General features: G+C 39.9%; 3 long non-coding RNA genes across 6 annotated transcripts in view; 1 reads left to right on the top strand and 2 right to left on the bottom strand.

Moving 5' to 3' along the window:
• Nucleotides 1-868: 868 nt before the first annotated feature.
• On the top strand, nt 869-1,954 carry LOC142160302 (uncharacterized). Its single transcript, XR_012693149.1, has 5 exons — nt 869-934; nt 1,050-1,100; nt 1,316-1,378; nt 1,459-1,521; nt 1,823-1,954. It is a non-coding gene; the product is annotated as an uncharacterized LOC142160302 (long non-coding RNA).
• A 701-nt stretch (nt 1,955-2,655) lies between these two features.
• On the bottom strand, nt 2,656-6,777 carry LOC142161367 (uncharacterized). 2 transcript variants are annotated; one of them, XR_012693385.1, is made up of 4 exons: nt 6,402-6,777; nt 5,917-6,282; nt 5,743-5,831; nt 2,656-3,132 (listed from the first exon to the last, which is right to left on the bottom strand). It is a non-coding gene; the product is annotated as an uncharacterized LOC142161367 (long non-coding RNA). The 2 variants fall into 2 exon arrangements; XR_012693386.1 differs by having other exon boundaries at nt 5,769-5,831.
• A 1-nt stretch (nt 6,778) lies between these two features.
• The window catches only part of LOC142161368 (uncharacterized), a 34,532-nt gene continuing 24,058 nt past the window's right edge, over nt 6,779-17,252 (bottom strand). For all 3 annotated transcript variants that reach the window (XR_012693387.1, XR_012693389.1, XR_012693388.1), the window contains 3 exons: nt 14,163-14,282; nt 12,545-12,737; nt 6,779-8,930 (listed from right to left, as the gene is read on the bottom strand). This is a non-coding gene — a long non-coding RNA (uncharacterized LOC142161368). The remainder of the gene's footprint in view (nt 8,931-12,544; nt 12,738-14,162; nt 14,283-17,252) is intronic.

The following is a 17,252-nucleotide window of genomic DNA, read 5'->3' as shown; positions in this document are numbered from 1 at the left end:
AATTGTATTGAACCTAGTTCGGTCCCTTAAAAATTATATTATAATTTTTTTTCAATCCAACTGCATATTCTTGTGTCGTTTAATAGTGTATTATAGTAGTAGTATATTTATAACATACTAGTGTACTGTAACCTTAGGCAAGTGTTGTCAATAGTTTTTATTTGTTTTAGCAAGTAAAATTTATTAGAGTAGCCATGTCTAGGGAGCGTAGGGATTCTTCTTCTTCTACACAGGGAACCCAAGAAGAAATTGTCAGCAGTGGCGAGGAATGGAGAGACAGACCTGAGGAGCGGCAAGAAGAAAGAAGACGGCAGCAGTTTGTGAGCAGCGTGCAAGCCAGCACAAGCACCCAGCAGCAACATCTTACAGAGAGTGGATCTGATGACGAAGAAGGACCATCTGTAACACGATCCAGGCGCTTCACACTTGAGAATGAAGTCCTTGTCGCTGGGGTACTGCAACATTACGAGACACTGAAGGGTGCCCAATCGCTGAAGGCGTCCTTCAAGCATAAGCAGAAGATTTGGTCCCAGATTGCCTCTGCTGTGTCCGCAGTAGGTGTTCGAGTCAGATCAGTTGCGGTTTGCATGAAACGCTTTCGGGACTGCAAGCGCACCACGAAGGCGAATATGGCAGCCGTTGCCCGTCATTCCAGGGGAACCGGTGGTGGCAAGCCACTGCGCCTACAATTTAAGCCTTGGGAGAAGAAGATGCAGCAAATTCTCAGTGCTGATCTTGTGGAAGGGACAGTGGACACCCTTGATCTATCCACCTTCCAGCCACGAGGTATGTATAATTATCAAAAGTAATGATGTGATTTAAATTGTAAAAAATTTCTAAACTTTTTTTTACAATTTTGCAGAACAAGATGCAACACAAAGGAGAAGACATGAAAGTGAAGCAGTACCCCGGAAGAGAAAATCCAAATCAGGAGGTAAAAGGCAAATGTATACTAATGAATAAATGTTTCATTTTTATTTATTTTTTCTTGCCTTGCTAAAATCTTATATACAGATGTACTAAAAAATGTTTCTTTGCATGTATTTTAGATTTGGGTTATTCTCAAGGACACAAGGGCCAGAGGAGTGTAGAAGGAGAAGGTATGATATTAAAGATGCACACATGCATGTATACATGCTCCATATATTATATACTTTACACTACACATTACACCCAGATAACACTTTAGTGCTAGATTTACTAAGCTGTGGCTTTGCAAAAGTGTGGATGTTGCCTATAGCAACCAATTAGAAAAAACTAAAATGTAATGTTATTGCTTCTATATAAATAACAAGAAATGTTATTTTTATTATAGGTGTGACATTGCTTATGCCAAGACAAGTCGCAGTGGAAGTAGCGAGAACGGCTTCCAATCAAGGTATAAATTGTGATCAAGTTGATATAATATATTTTAAATATAGTACTTTTTGTAAAGATTATTAAAATTATTTCTTACAGAAAATTTAAGCCGTTTAACCAAGCCTACTCATCCTGCCAAAAGTGTGGAAGCAATTAAAAAAGGTAATTATATTTGCATTGTAAAACAATATGCATATATCTCCATCTCTCTCTTTTACTATTACTCTCTCTCTTGTTATATCACTGTCGCTCTTAGGTCTATCAATGTCTCTCTCTTTCACTCTCTCTCTTTTACTGTCACTCTCCCTCTTTTTATCTTAATATTGCTTTATCTCTCTCTATCCATCCCTTTCACTATCACACTCTCTCACTCACTATTCCTGTGTGTCACCCTTGATCACTATTTCAATCCTGTCCAAAAATTAGTAATATCATCTAATAGTATTTTAACATTAACTTACAGCTCACAAGAGAAGAAGAGTGACTGAGGTACACGTCTCGGAACCTGTTGCTGATGTACAACAAGGTGATGTTTACACAGAATCAATTTTTTGTTTGGTCTCAGGAAACTTTTTTTTTTATGTGTCATTTTTTTTTATCTATATACCTACCTATCTATCTCTCTCTCTCTCTCTCTCTCTCTGTGTATATATATATGTGTGTGTGTATGTATATATATATATATATATATATATATATATATATATATATATATATATATATATATATAATTTATTTTATCTAATTTATTATTATGTATAGAAGCCAGACCCGTTGAAGAGATGCGTGAAGAAGGGGGAACATCAATAACCCTTGCTCATAGTCCAGAAGGTATGAAGATGTGAAAAATTGTGTGTACATAACTATCTAGCAATATATTATCATTATTTTTTTACAATCCATAGGAATATACATATTTATTTTTTACACATGTATAATTTTATAGAATGAAATGTCTCACGTTATATTTAATTGGCAATATCATTTTTTTATTTTATTATTGTATGTTTTAGAATCCATCATCCCAAGGGAACAGGTGGTAACACCAGTATCCACCTTTTATTCTCAAGCTGCCATGGAAGAAATAACATCTCCTGTCAGCTCAGTAACCGGTAAATAATTATTTTTTTATACTTGTTTTAACAGAATACATGCATTTCTCAAATAATTTTTAACATGAAAATATAATGTAATATCTGAATAATTGATGTAGGAATTTTTTTTTTGTATTACAGAGCGATTAGAACATGACTGTGAATCACTGACATTTTCTCCAGCTGATGCTGCAATAAGATTTGAGATGCTACAGCAAGCCTTCCCCAACCTTCAAGTTCCAACCACCGAAGTGGAAGGTCCATCTCAAGCAAGGGTACCCTCCACAGGCACCAGTCTTCCAACACAACTGGTGCACGGTCTGCCCGAACAAGGCACTCGGTTTCATTCCATCACAGACTTTGCCAGAAAGATGGAAGGAAGGCAGGAAACATCTCGCCGAAATATGGAAGACAGAGTACAAAGAATTGGTGACTCGGTAGACCGTTTGACGTCTGTTGTGGAAGAGGTACGAAGCTCCCGTAATACCACCAATTCGTTACTGGAGCGACTCATCACAGTTCACAGTGAAATATCTGCATCTATTCAAGAAAATAACAACATTCAAGCAAGCGAGTGGCTGTTGCAATGGAGCCGTGGTTGAAGTAAGAAGACCGGAGTCAGCAAGGAGAAGATTGTTACCGGAAGATCCAGAAGCGGAAATCATCAACCCCGTCTCATCTGAGGAAGAAGGGTAAGAAAGTAATTTTTTAAAAAAAAGCGTATATAAGTGATAATAGGTTAGTGACATTAACATAAATGTCATATGTACAGTAATTTCTACTTTTCAGGATTAAAAATGCATATTTGTGAGAAATGTTACTTTTTTTTTTCTTATATGAATGTAAACCTATCCAAATTTCTATGTTTTACGTTCAAATCTAGGTAAGCCAGAAGCATCGTGGATCAAAATGCATAGGAAGTGAAAGCAAGAGGATACCATCATCCAAAGCATTACGTTACAAAGTTCTTTGGTATTTATTTATTTCTCTATAGGATGTATGCCTGTAATGTCTGAGTCTCCGTTTGTTTGTGTCTCCGTGTGTGAGTCTCCGTCTCCCCGTGTGTGTGTATATATATATATATATATATATATATATATATATATATATATATATATATATATATATATATATATATATATATATATATATATATAATATATATATATATATATATTTATTTTATCCCTTAGTAGATTTACGTTTTTAAATAATATTTTACTCTTTTGTCATGAACACAGAAAAAAAGTGAAATCTAAAGACCTTTCAACAACAGGAATGAGCAGCAATGTTAAATATTTGGTGAGTTTGTTTCAGTTTATTCGTTGTAATATTTGTAATGTAACCTTATTTTTCTTTCCAGATTGTAAGGGATATCATGTGACATGGACAATTAAATATAAATTTTATATTCCAGTCCATACTGATCCTTCCTTGTTTTAAAAGTTATGTTTTTATTTTGTATTAAAATACTGGTTTCACATACACTTCTTTATTTTTAATTTTTTAAGATTGCACCCAAATATTGGCTGGATACAACTTTCACGAATATGGAATCAAAAATTGCAGCCATAACTAGACTTTTCAGGTAATAAACTACAGAATTATTGACTTATACATACATTGTTAAGGCAGTCAAAAATGTGAATGTATACATATAATAGTTTGTCTCCTTTTCAATATTACAACAATAGGATATGTTGTCTCCTTATCAACATTAGCACTATCAATGTTCCAGTATTTTGATGTGAAATGGAATAGTAAGTTCACAGATAAGCTTTTAATAATTTTTTTTTCTTACAGATGTTCGGATGGAATTGAAGGATGTCATTTGAAAGAAACAGCTTGAAAATTCAAGGGACTGACTGAACTGTAGAAAAATGTCTTAAAATTTTTATTATGTATTTTGTACAATAAAATTTAACTTTTGAATTTATTGTTTCTTTGTTTATTAGATAGATACACCTTCCTCAAATTCAGTTACATACACTATATTTATTGGGTATAGTTTTTCCAAAATTTTAGGATGTTGGACACTTGTTGACTGTGTATTATTGGAATATTTTTCTTTAATAAATAAATGCTGCTCATGACAATAGAAAGAATAGACAATAAATTTTTGCATGTACCCTAAACTTTTGGATACATGTATGAAGGGTGTAATTGGTCCTACTCTGATATATACTCATTAGAGGTTAAATTTGTATACATAATAATAACTTTATTACATGTAAAAAAAAAAAATAGTCCTTAGGTAAAACATAGTATAATTTAATTAATTTTTAAGGAAAGAGTTGAATGTTTAACACTACAGATAGAAATTTGAGATAATTTTCAATGGTATTAAAATAAGTAGAGGGTTTTCTATAAAAAGGTATTGATACAACAGGGTGTATTATAGCTTCTGTTTGTATAAACACATCACTGATTTGTGGAACTACAGCTCCCAGCCAGCCGTGTGTGTGTAAGAGCATGAAGGCACCTGTGGTTCTGCAAGTGCCAACATTCCTTGGGTGCCATGGGTACCCTGCCGCTTGTAGTTTTTTGTATTTTTTTTTTTTTCTAAAAACAAAATCCCCATTTATTACACTGATAATAGCCACAGGCCAGGGGTATTAGGAAGAGCCCTAGTGCTATCAGCACTGGGCTAGGTGCCCGTAGGGGGGGGGGCCCTTACATATTTCAGGGGACACCACTCACTAGGGAATCAAGGGCAGCACTGAACAGTCTGTGGTTGTTTAGTAATTATGCGAGTGGGACCCAAACTGCGTTTCTCTTCCCCTGCCATAGTGCCTATCACCAAAACAAAATAAAAACAAACATTTTTATTATTGATAACAAAAAAAAAAAGGGTAACCAGATTTCAAACCTAAGTCACTTTTTTTGAATGATTATTCTGAAAGGTACTGCAGTGATCACTTTTTGAAACATATATGAATACATTTTCAAATAGGTCGTTTTTATTTCATTGTGTATTGTCATAGGAAAAAAAAAATTCTAGTGGACACCACACTGCTTCTCGCTGCATAATATTTTTCAGTCCAATATCCAAATGATCTATGTTGCTTTGTTTGTAGGAGATCTTAGAAACGAAAAAATTAGGTCAGTATATCAGTCTATTAAGAAAAATAAATTTGGTTTGCATTTCAAAAAAAAATTATTAAGGGTCAGCAATATTGTCAAAAGATTTGAGTTATCAATTGACATATCCAATCACATCACTCCCTTACATATAAATGCAATACAACAAATACAATTGTGTAAAGTATTAAAAAAACATTATACTCACCATGATTTCATTTTTCACTTCCTTACCCATTTTCTGAAATGCTAGATAATATCCTCCTTTGGGGCCAGGTACACAGTTTGCCATCATTCCTGTATATATAATAGGACAAGGACATAATTTTTTTATTTGAATACACACATCATTTTTAACCTTTGTAAAATAAATAATACTTACATGAAAAGAAATCTTCTATAACACGTTGACGAACATGAGTTGCTAACTCCTCCATCTGACCAAGCTCAGAAGAAAGGTCCAAATCCAAACTAATGTTTGGATCTATTTCCACCTCCAATTGGTTTGCAATACAAATATTGTGGAGAATACAACAACCAATAATTATATCACAAACTTTTGAGGGTGAATATAAAAGCACACCGCCGGACCTGTCTAAACAGCGAAACCGGCTTTTAAGTGCACCAAAGGTTCTTTCTATTACACCCCTGGTACGAATGTGTGCTGATTGGTACCTTTTTTCAGAGGAAGATACAGGGTTGCTTAAAGGAGTCAGCAACCAGGAACGATTGCCATATCCACCGTCACCTTAAACAGAAAAAAAAAATTGAAGCATTTTTAAAAACAGTGACACAACATTAGATTTTTTAAAGGGTTTACAACTACACTTGTAATACACAGTTAACAACACAAAAAAAAAACATTACCAAGCAGCCAGCCATCTGGAAAGGATCTTGCTTCGAAATTCCGGAACAAGGACGACTGTTGCAAGATGAAGGAGTCATGGGATGAACCTGGGAAACCAACAACAACATTGGTGATTTTTTGTTTTGCATCACAAACCATCTGAACATTAATGGAATGGAAGTGTTTTCGATTACGAAAACATTCTTCCATTCGACGGGGTGGTGTAAGGGCAATGTGGGTGCAATCAATTGCACCCAGCACATTGGGCATTTGAGACAAAGCATAAAATTTAGTTTTGACCTCACGCCACTCATTGGCAGACTGTGGGAAATTAATAAACATTGCAGTGTGCTTTTTGAGGGCATTTAGGACCTGGAACAGGATCCTAGAAAAAGTGGGCTGAAATGTTCCTGAGGCAAGAAAATGCAAAGCACAAGCAGTTTGGCAAGTCCAGGGACTGCACGGTTACTAGGGTAACGAGGTTCCAGGTCCTGTTTTACAATCTCATACAGATTGTAAATTGCAGAGGATGATAGGCGATATAGTCTTCTCACCTCGTCCTCGGGCAATCCATCAAGCAAACGCCTGTTGCGGTACAGACGCGACCTGGGGATTCTAGTCCTACTTGCCGCACTGGACAATGCAGCCATTGCCTGTCCACCATTCTCTCCCACAGCCTTTCCCTCTTCCATACTCACATTCACATCACATACATCTACATTCTCTCCAGCTACTCCCACATTTGCAGCACCTTGCATTTCATCCAAAGCAGTCTCCTCCATACATGCAGCATACATGTACATCCACACTGTGTCCACGAATGGCTCCATTGAAAATGAGACAATAATTACAAGGGGTGAATTTGAAACTAAAGTATTTAACTTTTTTTAAAAAAAATTGTAGGGAAAAGGAATGTTTGTGCAGGGGATTAATGGACCTGTGAGAAGCACTATTTTTAGATGATATTAAATTTGGTGTAAGTGATTAATTTATATGTTAATTTAGCTAATTTTACAGACAGACAACACCAAACACAAATACAATACGATACTTATCTTTAGGAAATCCTGGATAATCCACCAACGAACACTACTGGAAAATGCTCAGAAAGATTGGTATGCACAAAAAAAAACACTGAGGCAACAGTCACTTCTCCACAGAGCTGCTCAACACAACTGTACACTCAAGTGTTTGGAATGAAAAAAAAAAAATTAGTTTAAATAAAATAGGACTGCACCACTGATGGATTTTTTTAAAGGGGGAACTTTGAAAAAATATTTCATTATTTACACTGTATTTTTGTTTAAAAAAAGTTCTTTTCAGTTTTCTGGTTATTTTAATTAACTTTTACACCGATTATTCAGTTTAATTTCTTTTTTTATTAACTTACAAAAAAAATTTTTCTCTTTGAGCAGACCAAGGAGGTGCGAGATGAAACAGCAGATTTGCCTGTTTCACACTGAGCGTTAAAAAACAATTGAATAGCTTTTTCCGCTAAGGGTTCGCAGCCAGCCTATACTTTAACATTGACAAACGCTTGGAGCGCGATAACACCGTTTCGGTAAAAAAAAAAAAAAAGATTAGAATTGGGGGAGAAGTTTTCGCGCTCGAAAATAGGGAAAAATAGCAAAAAAATGACTTAACGCGCTCGAACTTCAAAACTCGCTAACAATTGAATACCCCCCTAAGCATCAGCCAGCTGGTACTCAGTAAAGGTCTCACAACTTGAAATGGTCCTTACCCTATTGTCGCTGCACATTTCTAGAAGAGTCTAGCTGAGGGTTCATGGTCCAAATGAGCTCCCCACCAAGCACCATCAGTCTACTAAGGGTTCCACCAGCTTCAGCATTTTTTTTTGCTATGAAACGCATACAAGTGACAGACTGTGCATTATGTGTTTAGTTTAATTTTCTTTATAAATAAACCACAAATTATTTTGACACTGGTAATTGCAATGATCTGTGTTCTTAATATGTTTACATGTGCAAACTGGTACAACTTTGGTTATTATTCTCATCTTACAATTAAGCAGAAATGCGTCTTCAAAAATATACACATACATTTGAAATGATTTTAGCTGATTTGACAACATATTCTGTGGTGATGATGTGAAAGTTTATTCTACAAGAAAAAATAAAAATAAAAGGTTATTGCTAAATAAACAATTAGAGGCACTTAAAAACCATACTCACCTGCAAAATAACTCTGTATTATCGTTGCTCTGACCTGCCTCCCTCCTCTGTATTATCCACATCAGCTGATGGAATGAGCTTTCCAGCTTTGTTACACTCTACTGCAGGTGTTACTGGTAAATTTTGATTTAGGGCCAAATTATGCAGCAGACAGCACACCAACACGATATCTGCTTCCCTACCTGAGGAGAAGCACACGACCAGAAGTATCTAGGCACCTGAATCTAGTCTTCAATAGGCCAAGGGTACGTTCTATCACTATCACCCCTCTAACGGCTGTGTGCGCCTCATAAGTATGTTGGGCAGGAGTACGTGGATTCAACAGAGGTGTCATTAACCAGGATTGACACCCATATCCTAGAATGAAACATAAATAAATTTAGTTGATGAAAACACCACATCAAAACTGCTAACTCCAACCCCCCAATAAATATATTCCCAGTCACCATCCCTGAGGCATTTCATCATGCTCAAAATTTTGATAGAGGGATGACTGGCATAGGCTATAGGCATCATTCCAAGAGCCAGGGATGAATGCAACCACACTCATGATTTTCATTTTTGCATGACAGACCACCTGCACATTCATCAACTAGAAATGGTGTCAGTTCATATACACCTGTGCCCAGGGCTGCCAAGAGGAATTCAGGGCCCCGGTACAACAAATTCATAGGGCCCCCCTTATAGTTGAGCAAGCCCAAAAATTTTGAGGCGGCGCAAAAATTTTCAGCGGTGTGGTGTCACAATTGAGGGCGTGGCAATTCGCCGTTGGGGCGTGGCTAGCACAATAAAATCACTAGGTCCTGAATTCCACGGAGCGTGACATTTGTACAAGCACTCCTGACTTTCAGGACATCTAGCACCCTTGTGTAGTATAGGAAGAATGCAGTGTGTACAGAAAGAGTTCAGTCTTGGCCTGCGCCCACTGGACTCACCACTCACCAAATATTGGCATTGTCCCTACTAGAATCACAACATTTCACACACTATGTTGCTGTGTCCTACCTGTTCTTCTCACTTTTACCACATGTGGCTGCTGGTTTCTTTAGTTGCGGCTTGTCTGGATCCCGGAGTGTTGGAGGACCTATTTGGAAAAAAAATGGCTATATTTAGAAAATTACAGCCAGCCCCACCGTTAAATCAATAACATCCATGATTAATAATTAGGCCTTCCTCCAGCCCCAACATTAAAATAGTATTCCCATTACCCCGCAAACAAAATAGCAGCCATTAATTAGCCATCATCTACCTCACACACACTACATTGCCAAAAGCTGCGTGCCATCACACACACATTACTGTGCCCCGTTATCATCACCACGCTATGCCCCCTTATGATCACACTGCGCCCTCCATGCTGCCTTAGCCCCTTTATTTAACCCCCTGTGCCATGCTGCTATTGTCCCTCATTTTTTAACCCCTCTGTGCCATGCTGCTTGTCCCTCTTTTCTTGAACCCCCTGTGCCATGCTGCTATTGTCCCTCCTTTCTTTAACCCCTCTGTCATGCTGCTTGTCCCTCTTTTCTTGAACCCCCTGTGCCATGCTGCTATTGTCCCTCCTTTCTTTAACCCCTCTATCATGCTGCTATTGTCCCTCTTTTTTTAACCCCTCTGTGTCATGCTGCTATTGTCCCTCTTTTTTTAACCTCTCTGTGTCATGCTGCTATTGTCCCTTTTTTAACCCCTCTGTGTCATGCTGCTATTGTCCCTCTTTTTTTAACCCCTCTGTGTCATGCTGCTATTGTCCCTTTTTTAATCCCTCTGTGTCATGCTGCTATTGTCCCTCTTTTTAACCCCTCTGTGTCATGCTGCTATTGTCCCTTTTTTTAACCCCTCTGTGTCATGCTGCTATTGTCCCTCTTTTTAACCCCTCTGTGTCATGCTGCTATTGTCCATTTTTTAACCCCCCTGTGTCATGCTGCTATTTTACCCCCTCCCGTTTTTCTCCCTTCACTTACCTTTACTTCTCTCTTCCTCCCTGTCTTCTCTGCTGCTCTGTGCTCCACTGCTCCAGACTGACTGAATGCCTGACATGATGATGTCACACCCTGCATTCAGCCAGTCTGGAGTAATGGAGCACAGAGCAGCAGTGAGGAGGGACGCCGGCGCTGCAATCTCGTGAGTATGGTTTTTTTTTGTTTTTTAACTACCCTGCTCCCCCCCCTGACATGCCCGGGCCCGGGTAATTAGTACCCGCTCCCCCCCCCTCGGCGGCCCTGCCTGTGCCCTTGCACAAGGTGGTCTCAGCCCTAAATGTGTGCAATCTGTAGCTCTCAGGACATTAGGATAGCCTCAGAGCCTATAGAAAGCTACCTTCAACTCATGCCAATCTCAAATCTGGTGGGGGGAATCAGACTTAGGTATGCACAAGCTTGTTTAGAGCACTTAACACGACATCATAGGGTCTTGAAAATGTTGCCTCGGTGAGGCCTAATACCTATGCACATAGCGACTGAAACGATCCTGTAGCCAAAAAAATATAGTGCACACAAAAATTTCTGCATCCCTGTTAACCTGCTCATAGAGCTGCAGGATGTTTGCTCTGTTAAGCCTAAACATTTGGATCATGTCTTGCTCTGACAATGACTCCCAATGCAAGCTAAAAGTGAGTGGCCTTCGCAGCCTACAAGGAGCCTCCTGCTGCTGAGGTTCCTCTATCCCTCTACGTTCAGCCTCCATTTGCTCATTTTCCTCAACAACACCTAACAACCAGTTTCCCATAATTTCCATTTTCTACCACCCTCAGATGAATGGTACATTTCTCCCCTTTTTATAGTCATCACCAGCCTACATAGAACAACTGGTGATTATTGTTGTTAGCTTGCTGATTAAATGCAGCTGGTTTTAGTTTTACAATCTAAAAAGTTCAAAGTGGCCCTCATTGGAAAGTCGTGGAAAAATTGTATGTGGTGCCACATCATACCCAGAAAAGTATAGGGTTACTCTAGTTTAAAATTTATTAAAATGCAAAGTCTAAATTCATATTAGTGAAGCCTGCCCTATCATTGGTAGGTTTTTAGCCAACACTCAGGTGTAAGTTCATCAAATAGTTCAGTCACAAAGAAAATGGTTGCCCATGTAAAAGACAAACAAACAATGCTTGCAACTTCCATTGTGACTGCTGTTATATTAACATTGCTCTACAGGGGAGGTGGAGGAAATGTTGACCCTTGCACCAATGGCACTGAAATTTAAAAATAGTCCCCCCAAAACCCAAACATGCGCAGGACCCTGGTCCTGACTCCATTGCAAATTTGTTAAATGTCTTGTGTTTGAAAAAAGTATGCATGTGTCCCGCCGTCCAAGCACTATTAACCCTAATGCTGCCAGACTACTGCTGGTTGCACGAAAATCGGGGAAAAGTTTGCGTGGTGTATGCCCATGCCATCCCCCAATCCCCCCCCCCGTCCCCCTCCCCCCCCCCCCCCCCCCCCGATTTTTACGTGGCCAGCACTAGGCAAACCAGTCAGGTTGGTTGGCACTATAGCAGGGGGACACATGGTAGGGCCCCCCTGCCATAATGACAAACCAACCCCAGGCTGTTCAGCGCTGGGCTGGATTCCCTAGGGAGTAGGGTCCGCTAAAAAAAACACGCGGGCCCTCCTTCTAGGAATAACCAGCCCTATGCTGAAAGCACTATGGCTTTTCCTACACTCCTGGGCGGTGGGTGTAGGTCAATAACGGCAACTAAAGTGTCAAAATAACAGACGCCATTTTTGTTTGTGGAACTACAAGTCCCATCCAGGCCGGGCTGCCCTAAACAGTCTGGTCATGCTGATACTTGTATAACTACAAGCACCAGCATACCAGTGGCAGCCAGGTCATGCTGGCACTTGGAGAACCACAAGTACCAACATGGCCGGACACCCATGGCTGACTGTGACCTGTAGTTCCACACAAAAAAATGTTACAAAAAACCACTGTGTTTTAAACTTCATTTTATTAAAAATAATAAAACCCCATATACTCACTAATATGATGTCTTCTTCTTTTGTCAGCAGCTTTTAATCTAAAAATGCTTGTAAACCATGTCCCCAAATATTTGTGTTCCAAAATAAGGTCCATGAAGATGTCCCCAAAATATTTGTAATTTCAGAATGTCCATGCTTGTAAAAAAATCTTCTGATCTTCGAGTCAGGGGAATCCCCATTTTGTATATCCAAACTGGAACATGCGTGAAAAAAAATAAAATAAACTCAGTAAAGACACAATGCTAAATATGCTTGTACATTGTACAAGGAATGCAACGCTAATGATTATAACAGAGCCGCAAGCTATTATATATATATATATATATATATATATATATATATATATATATATATTATATAATATGTCTAAGGGATTTCCATGACAGCATGGGAATTTCAATACCTCACCCTTTTTAAATCTCTGTAAACCCCCCACCCCATGGCTAGGGGTATGATCTCCCAGCTGTATAGTATCTTCCTCGCTACTACCCTTCCCTTCCCAAGATTCCATGTAGGTGACTGAGGAAAAGACATTGGTCAATTCTCCCCCCCACCATCAGGATGACAAGGCCTGGGAGGACATGAGACTGGGGATAGCTAAATGCTCTATATCAACTAAACTCAAGGACATTTCCTACAACATTTGCTATCATTGGTATTATACCCCCAACAGACTCCATAGTATTTTCCCCTCCTGCTGGTGGGGATTTGGCCACAGGGGCACTACGCTCCACATTTGGAGCTTCCTTCTGGGATGTGGTTCATAGATTCTTAAATACTTTCTTTGAGGCTCTGGTTGCAAAGAGCCTCAAAGAATTGCAAAAGAATCGCTGGGTATTTCTAGTATGCCCCCCCAGACCTTGACAAATTTTCCAAGAAACTGACCTCGCACATACTGACAGCCACCAAATTCCTCATAGCTCTCAGCTGAAAACACACTGCTCCCCCACTCCCAATTTCTCTCTGCCCTGAAAAAACAGATTTGATACTTTGCAGCTATGGAAGCGGAGGTTACCTATTACCTTCACAACAGGGGCTATGTCTTTAACCAAGTTTGGGCCCCATGGCTCTTCGCAGAATGCACTTCCCTCTCCCAGCCTTTAGTTCTCCCATAGCGACCTAGGAGCGGAAAACTCTCCCTGAGCTACTTACACACGGTTCACTTTAACAGTTTCCCTCTCATCCTACTCTGCGGAAATAGAGGGAATTGGAAGGGGGGGTGACAACAGTCTATTCCTTCAATAATGCTTGTAAACTCTTTAAGCAGCATAACCTGGATGCATATAATCATACCTTTACTAATACCTTGACTTACTGTACATAACTTAACAACTAAAATAACGACACTGAGACTTGAATAAGTGGCAAAATTAGGTCACAGTTCATTATCTGCAAATTGGTGGCGGAGAAGGTGCACTGCGGGACAGCAATCGACTGATAACCAAGTGTGGTAATGGTCAACTGGCTTTAACATCCACTTAACAAACCGGGTCTAAACCCTAGCTGCTTGGCCGGCGCTAAATCTGGCGGCAGGTGAACACACCCCCTCTCGACTCACAATGACCTGCTTCTAAGCCGGCAAGGGATCCCTCACACAAAGGATCAAGAGTCACTTTACCTCGAAGGGGGCAGTGACCTGAGGCCAATCAGTGATAGCTCCGTATTCATCAGCCGCTGTTCGCAGTGCCCTTCCTCCCACGCTGGCGTCTAAGGGACCGAAAGCCCGCCACTCTCAGACCTAAGAAATGAACCCAATGAGCTATCGTCATCATCACCATTTATTTATATAGCGCCACTAATTCCGCAGCGCTGTACAGAGAACTCACTCGCATCAGTCCCTGCCCCATTGGGGCTTACAGTCTAAATTCCCTAACACACACACAGACAGACTAGGGTCAATTTTTTAGCAGCCAATTACCCTACCAATATGTTTTTAGGGGAATCAATCCGATTGAAGAGTGTCCCATTTTTCCTGCTTCTCCCAGCACCAGAAACTTGATTATAAGTGAGTTATCAATTCTGTGTTTTATCCTTTTTATTTTATAAGAAACAATTGCATTATATTTGTATGCCTTTTATTACCTGTTTTATCTTAAGCATTGTGGATGTATTTTCCATATTAAATTACACTTAATAAGCTCTCTGTGTTTTTACGGATTCACGCGGCAGTTTGGTCAAGACGCTACATAATTGAAACGGGGAGAACATTGTGGTCTATGTTAACTCTGAATAGAGTAAATTATGCTAGATTGATTCTAGGCAGAACCGAAGGCTTCCTAAATAAGAGTGTCAGCTCTTCTCAGAAAAAACCTTGGTGGTGGCATAGTTGATACGGCAAAGCTAGTATGTGGCATAGATAGGGTAGGATTTAATCATTTTAGACAGACCAGGTGGTTGTTTTTTTTGGTTAACTCTGTGTCACACACGCGTCACACAGGCTCAGGTGAGTACTGTTCATGACAAATTGGTATTGAGCTATAAATGGTCTTTTTATGAACAACTCTATGCCCTCTGCTGTCAGGTGAACCCCATCCCTCCTATATAACTGAATTCGCTCAACTGATATCCACCCATGGTCTATTGCAAAGCCCCCCAATGCGTTCAATACCTTTCTCACAATCCGGTTGACCTTCTTAACTAGATTACTCATAATCTTCAGGGGGATGTTCCTTCTCCAACTTAATCTGGGAATTATTGCGGACCAAATTACCACTGTAGACGGCCAGTAATTTCCAATGACTTGTAGGTCTTGTCGTATGTTTATGATTAAATCTAGTGATTTGTCTTGCCCCAAATCGTTACCTCCCAGGTGGATACCCAAAGAATCCGGTGGACTTCATTGTGTGACTAGCTTGTTCAGCCAAGGCATTAGGTTCCGCCAACAAAGCCCTCTTTTGCCTAACCAATATATTTGAACGGGCCCTGGGAAATTGATCGGTCCATGGCCTTGGCGTGTTCAGCCGCCCAAAACACGAATGACCAATTATCCATATGGTTTTTCATTTTTTCGGGACACCTGTGAAACAAATTATTTTTTGGTCAGAGAAGTGTCGAAAATGTCGTATTCCCGACAAAATTCAATCCAGTGTAATAAAGGAAAAAGCCCGTAAGGCGAAAAAGGATATGGAAAGAATAGAGGAAAGGTCACCCATATGAAGGTAAAAACCCTGGAGGCATACCACTAATCAGGCCTTGATCTGGGGAAAAATCCCTTCACGCCCTCGCGTAAAAGCGACAAGCAGTGGAACCATGGGTAACTGGAGAGAAAGAGTGAGTGAAAGAAAAAACAAGAGACTTTGAATGACAACATTTGGTCTAATGTATTTATTATATTTGGCTGATCTCCAACAGCCTAGGGTCTTAATTGCTGCCACCAAAGCTCCTGCTAACGCTGACGAGGTTGCTGCACCTATGCGGAAGGAATGTGTTACAAACTGCAAAGAATCTAAGCCAAGGCATGTGATTGTTTTCTTAAATAGGGCCTGGAATTGATACCTTGTCAAAGGGGACCCATCTTGATAAACTAACAGTAACGTGAAATTCTTGGGTCTTACCTTTAAAAACTGGGTTGCCAAACTAATGGGACAAATTTCTACATCTGCTTGCGCCTGCAGCTGTATCCAGCAACCTTTCCCTGCCTGATCAGTTTTGGACCTACTGATTTTACATAACAGCTGCTTTCCTTGGATTATGGTGTTTTGAACTGACAAACCTGATAAGCTACGTGTTCTAGATTGTGCTACCAACTCTGAAATTCTAAAGGCCCCAAAAAATGCTAATGCAAACGCCGTTCTAAATAGCAGTAATTCGTAATTGTCACGTGTAACCGTAATAAGAGCACCCAGTAGGCTATACAGCAACTGTATATCAACTGGCCTCCTAGTTGCTGGTGGTATAGGCCTCTAGCCCAGCCCCTTAAGCCTTTGGAAATTATAAAGTTCTTGGTGACATCGGTAATCATTAAGGCGAGACATGAACGATATACCTGCTAGGGCAGATAAAATAGCTGCTTTTGATGCCCCTTCCCTGTAGTGCTCCCACATGAAAGCCGACATGGCCTCCGCCTGACCCGACACTCTGAAATGATCGCTCGGCCAGTCCTCTCATGCCAGCTTGATGATCTGCCAAACATATAGAGGGCATACAGTCCCTTGATTGGCTCCTGGCGCTAATTCCCTAAACCTACGCCATTGAAAACACGACAAAGCGTCTGAAATGCCGTTTTCAGTGCCTATCACTTGTGTCTCATTAACCGTGATTTCATGCTTTAGAAATCAGGTGTCATAACAAAACCTATGGCATGTTCCGATGATGCGCTCTGTTTGTTGATGGATTGCATTTGGCACACAATTCTCCGTTGACGTAAGCACCAAACCAAATCAGCAAGTCTTCCTTTATCTCTTTAGACAAACGGATAGCTGTGTGTTGCTTAACCTTACCGGCTGTGGCCTTTTGGAGTTTTCGGCAGAAAACTCTGCCCATGGGAGTTTCCTACACCCAAAATTGAAAAGGCCTAATAGGGACTGCAACTTTCAAAGCTTTGTAACCTTATTTGACTGAAACTCGGCCACCACCTCTATCATTTTGTGGATCTTATCCTCCGGCAACCGACAGCAACCTGCTAGGGTATCGATTTCGATCCCCAAAAAGGACAACTTATGCACTGGCCCTTTGGTTTTATCATGCGCTATTGGGACACCTAAGACCG

The sequence above is a fragment of the Mixophyes fleayi genome, chromosome 6 (genome assembly GCF_038048845.1).
Source record: "Mixophyes fleayi isolate aMixFle1 chromosome 6, aMixFle1.hap1, whole genome shotgun sequence".
In the NCBI taxonomy this organism is placed as follows: domain Eukaryota; kingdom Metazoa; phylum Chordata; class Amphibia; order Anura; family Limnodynastidae; genus Mixophyes; species Mixophyes fleayi.
Note: the sequence above shows the minus strand (reverse complement) of the source record. Positions and strands in the feature narration are given on the sequence as shown.